We start from the raw sequence: 18,349 nt of genomic DNA on the forward strand, positions 1-18,349 counted from the left end.
AAGAAAACTGTTTAAAAAAATTAAGTGTTGTGAGTTAACCATGGCCAAGGGCCACACAGCCATCCAGCCACTCGGTCACTTACCCTCCTCAATAGTGTGAGAGGAAAATAGGATGAGAAGACCCCTCAGCCAAGAAAAAGACAAAGGGATCACTTATGGATTGCCATCATGGTGTAAAGGGTTGACTCTGGCTGGGTGCCAAACACCCATCAAAGCCACTCTAACACTTCCCTTCACAAGTGGACAAGGGAGAAGAAAATATATAAAAGGATTTGTGGGTTGAGATAAGGACCAGGAGAGGTCACTCACCAAATAGAGTCAAGGGCAAAACAGACTCAGCTGGGGAATATTAATTGAATTTATTAATAACAAAATCAGAGTAGGAAAATGAGAAGTAAAATAAATCTTAACACACCTTCCTCCCAGCCCTCCCTCCTTCCCAAGCTCTACTCCTCCCCCCGGCAGTGGCACAGGGACGTGTGGAATGTGGGTTATAGTCAGTTCATCACACATTGTTCCTGATGCTGCTCAGGGAGGAGAGTCTTTCCCCTGCTCCAGTGTAGGGTGCCTCCCATGGGAGACATTCCTCCACAAACTTCTCCAATGTGAGTCTATCCCACAGGCAACAGTTCTCCATGAACTGCTGCAACGAGGGTCACTCTTTTTTGGGGTGCAGTCCTTCAGGCACAGGTTCCTCCATCGTGGGTCCTCCACAGGGTCACAAGTCCCACCAGGAAACCTGCTCCACCATGGGCTCCTCTCTGCATGGGTCTGCAGGTCCCTGCCAGGAGCCTGCTGCAGTATGTGTTTCCCACAGGTTCACAGCCCTCTTCTGGGCATCCACCTGCTCTGGCATGGGTCTCCTCCATGGGCTGCAGGTGGATCTCTGCATCTCCATAGTCCTCCATGGGCTGCAGGGGAATCTTAACTATGGCTCCTGGACCACCTCCTCCCCCTCCTTCTCCATTGACCTTGGCGTCTGCATAGTTGTTCCTCTCACATGTTCTCTTTCTGCTCTTCTCTGGCTGCAATTACATCTGTACAATAATTTTGTTTGTTTTCCTTTTCAAATATGTTATCACAGAGGGGTTACCACCATTTCTGATTGGCCCAGAGTTAGCCAGTGGTGTGTCCATCCTCAGCCAGCTGGCGTTGGCTCTACTGGACATGGGGGAACCTTCTGGCAGCTTCTCACAGAAGTCGCTTCTGTAGCCCCCACATAAAACCTGGCCATGAAAACACAATACACATGGGTAAAGACATCTCAGTTTGGGGGAAAATAACTTAATTTGTAGCCAGTTAATATAGATTCAGGTAGTGAGAAACAAAGGCAAGCATTAACCAACACCTTTCCGCCTCACTTTCTCAGGTTCAAGTCTAGACTCCTCTCTTTCCCAAGGGCACAGGGTGGGTGGAGGGGATTGCAGTCCAGACACAGTGCTTCCTCTCTTCTGCTCCTTCCCTCTCCCACCTTCCCTGTGATTTTGTGCAGGTGTTCCTAGAGGACTACAGTCCTTCAGGAAAAATCTGCTCCTGTCTGGGCTTTCCATGGGCTGCGACTTCCTTTGGGGCACATCCACCTGCCAAGGCACAAGGTGCTCTTGTCCATAGTGTGGATCTTCTGCTCCACCTGCTCTACCAGATGTAGGTAAATATCTGCTATGGAGATCCTCCTTCTCCTAGGCACCAACAGCCAGTAGAGGGAGTACAATGGAAGATCTTCCACCTAGTAACTCTAAAGATGCTTCTTTTTACATGTTTGGCTTTCAAATTTTCCATTTCTAAAGGTTTTTTTCCAATTCATTCTTTCCCTGCATTTTCATCTTTTCCATTTGGCCTCAAAAATAAAGAGTGGAAGACAAATGACACACCACAAAAGAAGAAAAGCAGACAACTTTAAAAAACCCCAAACTTTCAAAAGCATAGTGTTTTGGTTTACAGTTTTGACTTAAATTAAAAAAACCCCAAACTTTTCCCAGAAATTATTCTATATTCCAAAGGCTGTTTTCAATGTGTTGTTATAAAGATGCCAGCAAACCAGCCTTACAAAAAAAAAATTAATGGATGATATTGAGGAACCTCTTATCTCTTTCTTTAAGAGTGTCATCAGACCAAAAGGGCAATCTCATTCTTCTTCCAGAGCTCTGAGGGCAAGGATGCTTTTATTTTCCTTGATGGCATCTAAATGTAATGAGATAATATCCAAAAGTCAGTCTTAGAAAAGCAACAGCAAAATGCTTACTCTCTATTCTATCTATATTTTTAATTACTCAGAATTATTCCAAGTCAATAATCAATGTCATTTATTCCAGTAAGAGTTATTTAATGGCTGAGGGCGATCAAGTCGTAACTCAATCAATAAGTTGCATGCATTTCCTCTTTCCCTTGTCCCTCTCACTCTTTGTCACCTACACCCTCTGTGAAATGTTTCAAATTAAATGGAGAAATTGAGGGCAGGAAGTGTGTTACCTGTATATCAGTTTATTAAAATCCTCATTTTCACTGGTGCTTTTAAATGCTGTTTCAACTGGAATAAAGAAATCTGGCATAATTTTAGTTCACTTAAAGAAATGAAATATTTCTTACTTTAATTAATCAATGGAGTTATTAAACTGGATTTACCTTATTTTTTACTTTTTTTTTCCTGTAGTGAAATATGTTTATTTCTTTTTTTTTCCTTAATTAATTTATTATTCTACTTTTGCTAATCACTATATGGGAACCCTTGTGTTACACTGCACAATTTTATCAGCATAGAAACCTTGCTGAAAAAGCAGTAAATGAGATCCTAGCACAGCAAATCTGCACTTAGCAGAGCTTTATTCAGTGCAATTAAAAGAGCCATCGTTTTTCTTACCACTGCTAGGTGGTAGGCATCAAGCTGCCACTTGGAGAGATGCCAACCGCATGCACCATTGACTACCCTTCTAGTAGATGCATAATTTACCAAAGTACAGGACTGAATGAGGCGACAACCAAAGCAAAAGCTGAGCAAACCAAGGAAAATCAGCACTGACCTTTTGCATTGCTCCAGTCCTTGCAGTGAAAGGTAAGGATGACCCCCTGTACCACCAGGGCAGGGGGCAGGGAGGATGGCACTCTGGATGTGCATTATCAGAGAAAAGAGTAGACTGCAAGCAGCAGCAGGAAATTCAGTTTCGGGAGATTTATGAGCAGTGGTGTCCAGAAACTCAGTGAGGAGCCTCTTGAACTGCAGGGCAGTGTTAGGAGGAGCTTATTCTCTCTTCCTTCCCCAGCAGGGGCATGCTGGGCAGGTGCTAGGACATTCTGATGTCTCACCTTGATTTATTTATTTGATGAAAAATAATGAAAGAGATGATCCTCAAGAGTCCTTGGAAATTCCATTAACTCTGCAAATTGAACATATTGATAAGTTGGTGATTATTTTAAAATGAACTAGAGAAATTGAAAGAAAAAATGCTTGTAGGAAGAGCCTGTCTAATGTGCAGAGATTTTAAAACGTAGGTAATATTTCAAGGGTATCAAAATACAGTAAAAAGACCAGGGGTTAGTTGTATTGGCATGATAGTCGGAACCACATTATTATAATTCTCTTGGAAAGAACTATGGAGCATATGGAGCATATGAGGGACCTAAGTGTCCATAGTAAGTTCTGTATGAGGATAAGGTGAAGGAACAAGAGCTCTCTTGTGTGTAAGAGGGGCTAAATAAGGAGAAGAAAATGATTTAACTACTTGCTGAACCAATTTTGTAGGTAGCAACACATTCACAGTGCCCTATCCCTTAAACAATGACATACATAAATTCACTCACTGCCATGATTCATTTTCATTTTACACTGCAAATACTACCCCAAATAGTCTACAGAGCACATGCTGGAGAGTCAGCTACTCAAAGAAATGCTCACATGGCATAAGAAACTTGGCATTTTGCACTGTGCAGAACTGTTAAGTCTTTGCATTACAAGTTTGCTTCCCTGTTACTGAATTTTTCCTTTGTTTTTTTTTCTGAATAAATTTTGGTGTTTCCAGTTCTAAAAATCATCGGATTTTTCTGTGTGTGCAGAGATCTGAGAGGATCATCTCAGTAATGGAGACCAAGAGAAGACATAAAACCTCCTTGAAGGTACTCCTTGATTCTAAAAGATTCTGACGGTGGCTTTGAAGGGTGGGTATTTGCTCATTTAATTGGAAATTAATTTTAATCATTTAACAACAGTGTTATAAGAAAAAATGTAGACCTCAGACTAGAGACTAGGAGACTAATTTTTGGATGACTAAAGATAGCTGCAGTAAATCCAACCCAAAAGACTGATGCTTATTTAAAAGAGGAGAAATTACACTGGAAGAATACAGAGAGAATTCACAGGAAAAAAAATAACCATAAAATGAGTCTTCTGCCTAATATCTATTCAGTAGCCTGTGATGAGCAGAGAGGGGCCTTTAGTTCATGAAAAAAATATGCTACTAATAAATAGTGAATTACTCAGGAGATAAGAAAAGTAGTCCAGTTCTGTAGGTGGAACTGTGAACCAGGGTCTGGTTCTACTTTTAGTCCAGTGCATTTAAATATTTTGAAATCTTTCAGGGGTGGGATCATATCACTAAATATTCCATGATGTGAGATACAGAAGAAGTGTGGAATTAAAGAAAAAAAGGCCATTTGGATTTTTTTTTCCTCTATAGAGTGACTGGTATTGTTTCTCTTACATTGTTTTGGCAGAATTGTTGCATGTACTAACTAATTAGAATAAGGTGTAGAAAGGCAGTAAATGCAGTGTTCATTTAACATATTCACTGAGCTTTGCCAAACTAATCTCTCATGCCCAGTCTATAGAATTTATAGTACATTTGGGACTATGTTTCTACTTTTCCTTTAATGTCTGCACTTACTTTCACCTTTAATGGATTGAGGGTACCAATATTGATACTTTTACTGATAAAATTGTTCATTTACAGCATTTCTACTATAAAATAGAAAACAAACAAAAAAAGCAAACACTTTAGAAACCAATAGCTGACACAAAAACTCACTTTGTGGCTAATGTCACTTCTAGGAATCTGTTGATGATGCCTATCTATAATTGACTTAATCATCCATTATAAACAAATGAAGAAAGATAAACTGAACTTGTTTATAAGAATGTACCATATAAAGGACCCATTTTCAGCAGTTTTTCAGAGTTGCATTTGGGCACATGATTCCAGCTACCATGAAAAGGCCAAACTATGTGGCACACACAGACTAATAGTAGGCTTGTTCATAAAATCAGTCTCAATAAAAAGAGTACACAGCTTTTAAAGATTTCTTAAACAGAAAGTAAAAAATGGTCAACCTTTGGTAGAAGACTTTCAAGGCTCAAGAACTAAAAGTCTTCCTCCAAACTCACTCCTGTCTCTTTTTGAGAGAATAGGGTTCCAAAGAATAAGGCATAGGGAGTATATTTTAAGATATGTAGGTATTTACAAACATTTAAAAGTTAATCATTGACCTAAAAGTTGCTGTTGTCTAGGTGTAAGCTGTTACAATAATTTTGGGTAAATAGGTTATTACACTTAATAATCTTAATAACACTATATTGAATTCAGCAACAGATGGACAAATAAATTAGAGACAGGAAAATAAACAGATAAATAAACTCAACCTATTTGGCTAGATGAAGAGAAGGATGAAAAGTAACTTAGTTACAGTGTATATGTACTTATGCTTGGAAGCTGAAAATAATTAGGCAAGGGCATTTCAGCCTTACTGACGAATGTATATTTATCTAACCTCAACTTTCAGACAGTGTCAGGAAGCTGTTCCTTATGCGAGTCAGAAACTTTCCAGTGATTGGAAGATGAAGTTAAACAAATTCCATCTCAAAATAAGAATTTATTTCTTAACAGAGAAAGTAATTAAAGATCAGAACCTGTTTTTCCTTCACATGAAGATGGTGAATTCACCATTAGTTTAAATACTGTTGTAGAACAGGGACACATTAATCCAGCTTCTGAAAGAAAATGTGCAGTCTGTGGGAAATGTTGATGAGAGAGGACTGACGTGTATTTGCTACAGGCTCTCTAATGGATTCCTTGTTATTGAAAGGATACAAGGCATTAATGGAAACTTTAGTCTGTCTTGTTCCTCTGAAGTGCTTTCATCTTACTCGGGTTCTCAGGCATGAGTAGATAGGGATAAGAGGATGAAACTCAGTGGCTTCAGAGCGTTGAGTTTTGAGTACATCCCTGTGGACTTTCATGCAGTGAAATGATGGATGTGACAGATATGCAGCAGCTTTACAGGGAGTCCCTCTATGCCTGAGCCTTTGCACAAGCCACAGGGTACACAGCTCCAGTTGTCCCATCACTGTCAGCATTGCTGGATATCACCTGGACCTTCCAGGTAAAACTTATTCTGGGGTGCCTAAGTTTGTATCAGGTTTGCATGTCATTAGGAGACCTATCATTCTGCTGACGAGCATCATATGAGTGTTCCAGTCAGAAACATACACTCTCAGGGATCATGCACATTTTCCTAGAGATGGAAACAAAGACTAAAATGAAAGCAAGGGATTGGAGAGAGGAAACTGAAGTTTGTTCTGTTACAATAACTGGAGACCAAACGCGAGGCACCCTGTTACCTACAGTGAGACCAGTGCTTAGATAAGCAAAGGAAATGGGGGAAGAAAACAAATGTGAAGTGCTTTTCCCAAGATCATACAGCTGGCCAGTTAGGAGCCTGTCCAACCAGCTGGGGCTCTCCTTCCTAGTCTGGAGCCTATGAATCCTCCAGCATTTCTGGTGCAAGTCACTGAATTGAAATATATTTATAGTTATGACTCTTGCAAACTGAAGTAGTCAAGGAGAAAATTTAATCTTTTGCTGGTTTTGCATTGCAACTAGTTTCCACACCTGCATAAAACAAACATCAGAGGCTTCAGGAAAGACATCCTGACCATTATTAATATGCAGTAATGATGAAGCAGTGACCTAAATACAGGGAAGTAATTGTTTGTATTTGTTCATATTAAAATTTTCCCCTCCCTGTCTCTGGTGTCTTTTATTTGACTCTTAGTGTAAATACTTGTCTGTTGTCTAAAGCATATACGCTGTTTATTGGGTGGGAGCATGAAATAAGTCTCCAGATGTCAGATCAGGACCTCCTTGTCCTTCTCCCTCCCTCGTTAATGAAAACATTGAAAAAAAGAAAATACCAACAAAAGAAGAATCCAACAGAGAAACTGTTCTCAGTGAACCTCTGTACACTCCTCCGGTACACTCCTCCTCTGTACATCCTACTGTAACTCACACACAGGAACATTTGTAACACATGCCCCTAGCCAAAGGTAGCGACTGGCAGGCATTCCCAATGTGCTGTAATGGGCTACAGTTCTCTGGAAAAGTGAGATTTCATCTTCACAGCTATGCTGAGCCGAAGAGGGAGCTGGAATAAGAAATGCTGTCAGCCACTCTGGCATGGTAACACACTAACTCAAGATATTGTGAAAATATTACTTTTAAGTAGAAAAGCTTGGTAAACTGGCTAGAGTAACAAGGAACATGGCACTGTCTCACTGTCTCTTCTCTCATTATTTTAAGAAACCTCATTTTAGAGAACCAGAAAGACATCTTTAGCCTAAACTGTGAACATTCTTCTATACTGTCCTGGTTGGCACTCAAGCCTTCAAGACAGTCAGTTCCTGAGATTTTCAGAGGTACAGTAAGGAACCTCCCCAACCACACAAAATTCAGCTATGATTTGATCCATATGACCACCTTTTTCTGGGACAGAAGAGGGAAGGTTAAGGAAGTAAACTTTTCAGTCCGCATTGGTATATTAATTTTATATCATATTTTTTTCAGCTCCTGTAATTTCAGTGCTCAATGCACCTACAGGAATGAATCCTGCTTCCTAGAAGAAACAAGGACAGCTGCAACTGCAGCGTGGGAGGGGAACTGCAGCATCTCTGTGTGGTTGCCTGTTGCTCCCCTGGTCACTCCTGCTTTGCTTTGTCCTGCCAGGCTGTGCTGTGCTGTACTGGGCTGGGCTGATGTGGACTTTGGGGAAGTAGGCTGCATTCCCACATGCCCAGCCTCTTCCCACCTGCTGTCCACCCACTGCATTGCAAAGGCCTGAAGGGAACTCCGGATAAGATATTAATAAGCTATCTCAGAGTAAGGGTCAGCAGAGGAGCACATACACTGCTTAAATTAGTGTGCTATATTTACAGCAATACTTGCAAGTTGCAGTCACTGAAAGCCTCTTGAAAAGAAATGTGGCCTCTGTGCCCATGACAAATCATTATTTCTTTCCCTGAAGTTATAACAACCACGGTAATGACTTATCACACATTTTAAACTAGGATTATATCTGTGCTTCTTTTTAAAGATGTGGTGTAGAACTCTGACTGATTTCAGTAGGAGTTAGATAGAACAATGCAAAATATTCTAAAAATTCCTAATAAAGTAATCCCTCAGTCATGAATAAGCACATAAATATGCCTGAAAGAACAATTTTTTTTTTCATATATGTAATGGAAATAAATCCTTTTAAATGAAACAAGTAGAAATAGATGTAGATAATGAGAATTCAGCATGGAAGTTATTTCAAACTTCTATTTTTCATATTCCCATGAAAGCAAAAGTCTTCTAATTGTACTCTATTTTAGCACCCAGGACTCAATACTCGAATCACAGTGAACTCTCTGTGCCAGAGCCAACTAGTATCCAAATTTGCAAGCTTTGCTGCCTCCACAGGTGGATGACTAGCACTGTGTTGAAAGTACCATGAACACAGGCGTTTGCATGTGAGAAGATACCATTTTGCAGCTAAAACCTCAGTATCACTCTTCAATACTTGTTAGATAATAAAATCTGGAGGACATGATTCTAGTTTGTGGGGGAAAACAGCCACTTTTGGATTATGAGAGAAAATAGATTGCTTGAGACAACCTTTGACCACCCATAAAGCATAGATAAAGGAGAGGAAATGAAAATTAGGATAGAATGGTTGACAACTTTCAGTTTGGAAACTTTGAGCTCTTTTTATTTTTACAGTTGCTGTTGCAATTTCAGAAAATAACTTCTCAGTTCTCCAGCCTTCTCCATCTGAGCATCTGAAGTTTTGTCCATTTTCTGGCATAGAAATAAGTTGAAATGCTGACATTTCAAATGATGATAAACTAAACTCCAGAAACTAAGATGAAGTTTGACTTTTCAGTCCTTGGTAAGATGTGAAAAGAGAAATTAGTGCCCTTATATGTAGTTTCCTGCTTCTGTAGCTTGATCTTTCTCAATATAAACCAAGAGAAATCCAAATCCAAACTGGAATATGCATGAGCTTATCGGAGAGCAGACTATTCTGTTGTTCTTTTTATAAGAAATAGTTCAGGCCACACCTTAATTCCAAGCAATGAACATTTGTGACATTTGAGCAATTGGTTTCCCAGACAATATTTCTGATGGTGACTGGGAGAGGATGTTGTGTGGGTTTTCTTTCCCTCTCTCGTTTTCCCCCACCCTCCACCCCCACTGTTGGTCTTGCTGCTGTGTCTTTGTCATACTTTGTACGATGGCATGTCTACTTTGGGAAATGATGATTCCAGTGTGGGTGGATGGAAAGAGATCTGCCAGAGGGTGCAAATTTCAAATTGCTTCCACGGATACACCCTTCTGTGCTGTCTTCTCAAGATACCAGAAAAAATCTCTAAGGAATGCCTGGGGCTTGACTCTCGGTGTAAAGATAGACTTCTACACCATGCATTTTTCTTTCAATATTAAGAAAATAGACAGCGTAAATACAGTTAGTGAACTTAAATTGCCTTAATCACTTTTTCATGGAGGAAGCCATTATGAAATCCTTACTGGAAGTAGTACAATATTTGTATTTTTGTCCCCTTATTTGGCTTGGAAAATTAAAATGCTGCTCATGTCAAGGTGACTCACCATTGATGATCTTTACACTAAAGTCAGATTACATAATTTTAAAATATTGATAAGTACAATGCATAAGTATTCCAAAGTAGGTGTAATGCTTACCGCTGTAAATGTGGCATATATATATTTTATAATATATAAAGTATATAAATATACTTTGCTTTGTGAAATAGATGAGAAATGGAAACACCAGGAAAGTAAAATAAATGTATCTAAAATAATGTTGGTAATAATGACATACCATATCTACCTCAGCAAATAACATGCTTTTCTCAGATGAGAAGACTGCCTGTGTCTAGCGGGGTAAACTTACTCAGTTTCTAGTTCCCTGTATATCTGTCCTTATTAAAGGGAAGTGCAGAAATTCAGCTGTGCTCTAGCCTGCGCTACTGACTCTGTTTCAGGAGCAGGGGCTGGAGAGAGATAGTACAAGATGGAAAACAAAGATTCAGAGGCAGAATATTTACAGTGAAGTATTAACTCAAGAACTCTCTTGTTTAGGAAATGTTTTGCTTAGATTAAAAAAATGTTTACACCCCTATTTAAGGTATGTTTTTGCTCAGTGTGGTGTATACAGACTGCCAAGGGGATGTTTCACTGGAGTTCTGAGTAGCCTACAGTGTCTTTGTGGATTTAAGGTTTTGTACATGAAAACCTTTGGCTGATGTAACTGCTTCATTGTCCTTGAAGAACTAGACCAGTAGGTCTAGTCTGCTTTCCATTAGCTTACATACATGTGTTTGTTATCTAGCTTATAAGAAAACTCAGCTAACTCATAATTTCTCTTCATCAGAGCAAGATGTAAACACCAAAGGAATAAGCAGGTCTGTCTGCACACACAGGCTATACCCCTTGGATCCATCAAACTTCTTTTCCACCGACACTAACTTATGCCTTCCTTCCAACAGCCACACTCAATCACTACAATTGCATAATGATTAGAAGTCATGGGACTTGTTAATAATAATATAGATGGAGTTGCTTTCACAAATTACTGCTTGGAGTAGAGCACAGAGCTCTATTCAGTGTATTTATGTGATACAGGAAAAAAAAAGTGAATACATGGTCCATGTCAGGGATTTGAAAATAGCATTATTTTATGAAGAAATCATAGAAAAGAGATTCATCAAAGCTTAGGCAGTAGTGCCCTGTGTTTATCAGCTGAATTAGTGCTATATGCTGATTACTGAGAGTGAAGAAGCTATAATATTTTCTTTTCCAAAGAACCCAAGTTCGTCTGATGTGAAGACACTTTCCAGGCTGTGTTAGACTCCAGGAAGTCTCAAACTAGGAAGTCTCAAACTAGTTTAAAATCCATATTCAAGTAAATATGGTGTTCCCTTGTCAAAGAAAATAGACAGACTCTCATACTGTTTGGCTTTATGTGAACAATGTATTAAGCAGATGTAAGAAGTCTTAATGTTTTACTGACACTTCTTTTTGATTTACATTGACATAGAGGTATTTATACAGCTATAAATTCTTATACAGTAAAAACAAACAAACAAACAAAAAACAAACCTCAAAAAAGAAAACTAGATGATGTGACATGTGGAGTTACAATCACAACTTTGTTACAGTATTTACAGATATAACTCTGGCTATAGAGAGACGTACTCTATACCTACTTGTACAGTTGAAAGTAGTGCTGCTAATAGACATCCTGCTGGAAGAATCCCTGGAAGTCAGACCATTTAGCTCCTATAATTTTCATCACTCGAAAAGAGGCACAAATATTTGAAAAATGAAAATTGTCTATATTAGTAAAAAATAATTAACATTAAAATAATTAATATCTTTTTCTGTCTTTCACAATTGTGAAGGTAAAACTTTTGAGGTGGAGTCAAGCTGAATATAGGTAAGTGACATACTGGCAGTGCAAGGGAAAAGAAAAAAATGAAGGATGAGTAAGGAACAGATGAAGTGTGAATATTTTAGGTGGTTATTTATTTGTGAATTTGTATTGGTGATGAAGTATGATCTTATCAACATTGTATCCACAAAGTTGTGTGCGTGTAGAAGGAATATATCTGTTCATTATGCACATCTTTTACTTTGTGTGCCCATATAATGTATGTTTGATAAAGATATACAGAGTATGGTATTTCGGCTACTTTATGTTGTGAGTATATATACATATGCATAATATATACATGCAACAAGGAAGACACGTATGTTTAATGTGTAAGGATTATATTTGACAGTGCCAGTGATACAACACAGCTGTTTTAAAGTGGTTAGCTCACCACTTATCTATTATAGCTAGGAACAATATAATTAGGAACATTATTATTGTATTATACTACCTCTAGGGTTTCCAAATAGAAAAAAAAAAGAAAAAAGGCAGATGCAAGTAGGTGCTGTTTAGGAATGACAAACTGTATTACGTTTTTTAAACATGACAAACTGAACCTGAATTCTCAATGGAATGAGGAGGCCAAGATACTGACTCTTCAGCATCCCAGTACAAACATCTGCAAAGTGTTTGTTTTCTGGAAACAGTTTATGGTCTTCATTGATTAGCCTGCTGTTAATGTGTCTTGCTCCTCTTTCATGGAGATACATGAACCACGAAAACAACCTGCTGCATGTTGCTTCTTTGGTGTTTAGAAGCTCTCACCTTGATAGTATCAAATTTCAGGATTTCGTAACATATCTAAGTTAGCAAACAAGACTATATCTAGTCCACTTAGGCAAAAACACAGGACCTTGGGAAAGTCGAATGAACAACTATATGCATTTAGAACCCTCTTGAAGGACTTCAGTAGGTGTTTGTGTATGTTCTTAAAGCATTTAGAAAATCACTACCAGCAAATCAGATAACTCAAAGTTGATAGAGTTAAAGCTACTCTACTTCCTAAAAATATTTACTATTGACACAAGAAAACAATACTTCAAGCTTGGAACCATTAAGCTTTGCTACATATCTCTGAATCTTAAGTTAGTGAACTATATCCTTATGAGAATTTTAACCACATCAAAATGTGAATCTGGAAGGAGTAACACTGAAACATATTTTAACTCTCGTGTTCAGAAGCTTTTGAATAGTTAGACTGTCTCAAAGTCTCCCTACTGAGTCCGAAGTATAATGCTACAATATACTGATAAAAACAAAAGTATACAGTAGCATGTATTCTTATAATTACAAGCAATTCAGTTATCACAAGTTGGCAAATTATTGCTTATCAGACATCCACAGTACATGAGTCTGTGTGAGCTGCTTACCTTGTGCCTGTTGCACTTGTAAAATAAAATCTATCAGCATAAACCTCCTTTTTGGTTTCGCTTTGTTTTTGCAAGAGGGAGAAGTATGCAGATGACCCATTATACCAGCTCACTTGACAAGTGGTAACTAACTTCTGACAACTGGATCACTCACAATGGTTATGTCTCTAACAAATCCTTTTATGCTACAAAATTATATTCTTTTTTTTTTTTTTTCAGCAAGGAATTAACTTCCTGAAATTTTAATCTTCCAGTGAGGAAGAAGGAAGAGCTTTTAACCTATTGGTGGAAGCATGATAAGTAGAAGAAGCATGCTCTTGCTGTTTCACATGAAAGAAGAGCTTCTGAGAATGCTTAAGAAAACAAATTTAGAAAATTTAGTAAATTTTCACAATCTCAACCACAACTTTCCTTCATAACATAAGTTACAGCCACCTATGAGGTGAGATGCTCTGCACCACATACTCAGGTAGACAGTTTGTTGCTTTGACTGAAATCCAGTGACATGGCTACACATTACACAAGCGAAAGATAGACACAGCACGTTAAATTCTTGCATTAGGCAACTACAGGCACTGACCTAAAGAATCTTCTTCTCCACTGAGATCTCTTCACTGTAAGTATGGCAGAATTAAAGTACTACAGGAATGTCTGGCAGCTACTAACTCAGATTTTGCCTTGGTATTGAAATTGTCAGAGAACAAGATATTCCACAATGTTTTTTACAGCAAAGCCTGGAGTATAAGTATTTGCCAGAGCTCTGAGCCCATTAGGAGGCCCTGTGACATAGTCAGCTCTGATGCCAAGCAGTTGTGTAACCACGTAATCATAGAAAACATTCAATAGTAACACGTAATAGTAATATTGGAGAAAAGCTAAGTGTGAGAAAGGGCTACACAAAACTTTATCTGGAGCCATTCCTCCTTGGCTCAGGAGTTGCACAACCCTCACCTTTGTCCTTGCCTGAGGAACAGTGAAAGTGTACCATGCCCAGCTGTATACCCTGATGATTTTGACCTAGTCTTTCTTGCTTGGCTTCCTGGCTTGATCTTGGACCAGTCCTGCCACTACAGATTTGCCAGACATCACTGCTTTCTCAGCTGACCAGATTTACTGTGATAGCCCTATTCTGCTCGCCTTGTTTGAGGCCTGTGAGATTCAAGTCAATGGATACCCTACCCAATTAATCTCACTGTTCTCGCAGGCCCCTGGTGCCTCTACTCTTTTGAGAAAGCCCCACTCCTACTGCTCTTGGACAAAACTGTTTTCTGGAGAAAAAATTATTTTTATTCTGCTCTGCATTGCGAACATAACAATTATTCTCTAATAAAGTCACTGTGATGGCCAATTTCATCATGTAGGCCAGACCTAAATGGATTTCCTACTTTCAGAATTGGAGATTTGATGGAGGTCACTGTCCATAACCTGGAAAATCCTTTGCAGTATGGAAATAACATGTAGAGAATTAACAATAGAGTTGTGTGAAGCATTTGCAATGAAGCCAGACAGCACAAAATTGACCTCTTTGGGGATTTCATTATGCAGTCAAAAAAGTAGGCCTGTGTTGCCAAGAGTTTTTCTAGTGTTTGCTGGCAATGCAGGTCAACCTTGCCACCTTGTGTTTTGCCTTGCAAGTCAAGCAGTGTTTGCAAGTTCTTGTGGCTTTTATGCAATGTCAGATATAATATTTTTTTACTACATTTTGGTTTGTATTGCTGAACAGAATTCAACCAAATGCTTAGGAAAGAGAGAATAAGTTAAATAGCTTGAAATTGAAAGAAAAATTGGCAAGAGTCTCAGTGAAGACATATCAGAATGTTTCTCATAAAAAGAACAAAATTCAGTATTTTATTGAAGACAGTGAGCAGGATAGCTCAGGTGTGTACTAGTCTGTTCTCTGATACCAGTGAGAGCAGAATAATAGAAAGGGTTGTATGGAATTCAATTAATAAAGAATCAAAGGATCAGAATATATTTAGTGCCAGCCAACACTATCTAATGGAAACTAGGTCTTGTCACAAAACCCTGAATTCACTCTTTTATGAGATTACAAGTTAGCTTGACAAAGAACTCACGTAGAAATAATGTGCCTAGAGTTATGTCAGGATTTTTACTTCCTGGGGTGAAAGAAATATAACATTGAATTATGTGGAAAAGGCAAATGTTAAATGAATTCATAATTAGTTGACATCCAATGGCAATTGTATGTCAACAAATTGACACCCTATCTGGACAGACTGGATCACTAGGCTGAGGTCTACTGTATGAGGTTCGACAAGGTGAAGTGCCTTTTCTTTCGGAGCTGCTCTGCGTTCTTTACTCCTCTGTGAAATAGCTGAGCTGCTGTGGATGTATTGTCAGGAGCAGCCAGGCAGAAAGGGACCTGGGGGTACTAATTGACAGAAAGCTCAACATGAGCCAACAGTGTACCCAGGTGGCCAAGAAGGCCAATGGGATCTTGTCCTGTATCAAAAATAGCATGGTGAGCAGGACCAGGGAAGTGATCCTTCCCCTGTACTCTGCGTTGGTGAGGCCACACCTTGAGTATTGTGTTCAGTTCTGGGCTCCTCAGTTCAGAAAGGATATTGAGGTGCTGGAGCGGGTCCAGAGAAGAGCAACAAGGCTGATGAAGGGACTTGAGCACAAGTCCTATGGGGAGAGGCTGAGGGAGCTGGGGTTGTTTCGCCTGGAGAAGAGGAGACTCAGAGGTGACCTCATCACCATCTATAACTACCTGAAGGGAAGTTCTAGCCAGGTGGGGGTTGGTCTCTTCTCTCAGGCACTCAGCAATAGGACAAGGGGGCACGGGCTTAAGCTCTGCCAGGGGAAATTTAAGTTGGATATCAGGAGAAAATTCTTTACAGAGAGAGTAGTCAGGCATTGGAATGGGCTGCCCAGAGAGGTGGTGGATTCACCATCCCTGGAGATTTTTAAACGCAGATTGGACGTGGCACTGAGTGCCATGATCTAGTAAATAGACTGGATTTTGATCAAGGGTTGGACTCGATGATCTCGGAGGTCTTTTCCAACCCAATCGATTCTATGATTCTATGATTCTATGATTCTATGCCACTCTTTCACCTGCTCTTATTTGTCTTGGCCTGCTACATGGGGATACAACATCTTTAAGAAATATTGACAGAAACCTTGGTTTAAAATGTTTTTGAAGCATTGTTGAGCACTCTTTTCCCTACATTGATATAACTGTTTTCCTTCTGTGATCATCAGTGGTGAATATTTTTTAAAACAAAATTTAAAAAGATTGGCTTTGAAATTCTTGAAATCTAGATAAGGACTTTGACACAGCACCTGTAGAAGTTAAGTTAATTTTTCATTAATAATTTTTAAACAAGGTATTATTTCCTCCTGAGATACATGAGGACACTGTCTTCAAGACCTTGAAAAAAATTGAATGTTGGGTCTCATTAGTACTGCCAGGCAGCAAGATAATGACTTGAGAAGTGGCTCATGAATGAGAATCTTTTTAAAGTAATTCCTTTGTTCCATATTTTAAAGGTTATTCGAACAAAGAAAATGTGCAAACTCCATCTTTCACAAAATGTATCAATATTAGAATAGGAGAGTGCTTTGAAATTTAAACTAGAATAATTGGTCTACCAGTCCATGAGGCTGTAGTAGACATCTGGTCCCAGCTCAACTTATATGTAATCCTAGTTTTTTAGCTGGAAAGGAGACCTCAAATCCAATATTGATTGCAGTCCAATAACCTTTGGACCCCCAAAGTCTCTTCAGGTCAACAATACTACTGTTATTACTGTAGTGAAATGAAAGAGTCAGCACAGAGAAGTGTTCCCTCTTCTGTCACTGCTGCTCTGCTTGGTTATGTCTTCAGACAGGGGAGAAATGAGTTCCTTCATTTTAAGCATAACTAGTTCAGATGTATCACAATAAAAGCATGAATAAAATGATGGTTTTCTCTTCTGAAACATTATGAAAATTTTTATTTTATATTTCTTCTCTATCATCTATAAGGAAAAAAAAAAAGCCAACACCTGAACAGAACAAAAGCCAAACTATGTGATGAGAGCCTACATGTAAAAAAGCAACTAGTAAGTTTTCTAGACTAACATAATATCTCTTAAAGCAGCCTAATCTTCAAATACATGTTGCTAAGTTTGGTCTGAAACTAATAAGTCTTTACAGTCTATTCTCTGTAGGCTCAAAAGTGGAGGCAACCAGAATTTCTAGCAATCCTGAAAATGTAGGTCAAGAGGTTTAGATCATATGAAGTTGAAGATTCATTCTTAGTTCTTGATAATAATTATTATTAATTGGGATGATGAAATCATTGAGACATCTATCCCATATCCTTTGTTGAACAAGGTAGTTTGGAAATGCTGCCATCTGTTATTATGTACTACAGTGATTAGAGACAGGCAAAACTGAAGTCCTCTGTTTCAGCAGTCTGCAGATCATGAATATAAGTCATCAAAACATAATGAGAATAAAACCCTGCACTAATGGGAAGAAAACTACTATATTTCAGTAAATAATTGTACAGCATTTCACTGCTAAGTAGCTAAGACTAAACTCCAGAATATAAAACAGAATCTGATGAACAAACTCTTAATTTATGACATTGCCTTACAGAGTTATGCCAGAGTTATGGGGAGATATAACAGCATTATATTGTTAGAAAAAAATTTAAAAGTTTCATTTCCTGCAAACAACTCAGAAAGTTTCCTCCTCACCTATTTATCTAGACTTAGTTATTTCTTAATTGAACTGTGATATACCTGGGTGGGAGAAGGGGTGCATTTCTATTTTGAATTTTAGCCAAGGGAAGGTTTGTCTTGCAGTTGAGTTCCTTCCCGAGATATTTTTCCACTGCAACAGAGGTCCATGGTTACAGGGATCCATGGTTAAGGCTCAGCCCAGCCTCCAGGTAGGCTTGGGGATAGGTTTAGGGATAGGAGTGATCTCACAAATAGAACCCCAGTGAGAGCGGGGCTACGGAGAAATCACTTGTGATGTTTCCTACACACCACGTTTTTCTCTCAGCCCATAGAATCAAGCTCAGCAAATCCTTGCCAGGTCTTCAGAATAAGGCTTCATCCCTCAGCAGTGCTGTGTTCTCTAAACAGGAGTGTTAAAGGTGCTCAGTGCTATCCCCTTCACTACAGAGTCCTAGCAGAGACAGAGCAGCATGGCTGAAGATCGCTAGACACAATTTTGTTTAGATGAAGTACTGCACAGTTATACTG

Source organism: Manacus vitellinus, unplaced genomic scaffold (genome assembly GCF_001715985.3).
Source record: "Manacus vitellinus isolate BGI_N305 unplaced genomic scaffold, ASM171598v3 scaffold_11_pilon, whole genome shotgun sequence".
Taxonomy (NCBI): domain Eukaryota; kingdom Metazoa; phylum Chordata; class Aves; order Passeriformes; family Pipridae; genus Manacus; species Manacus vitellinus.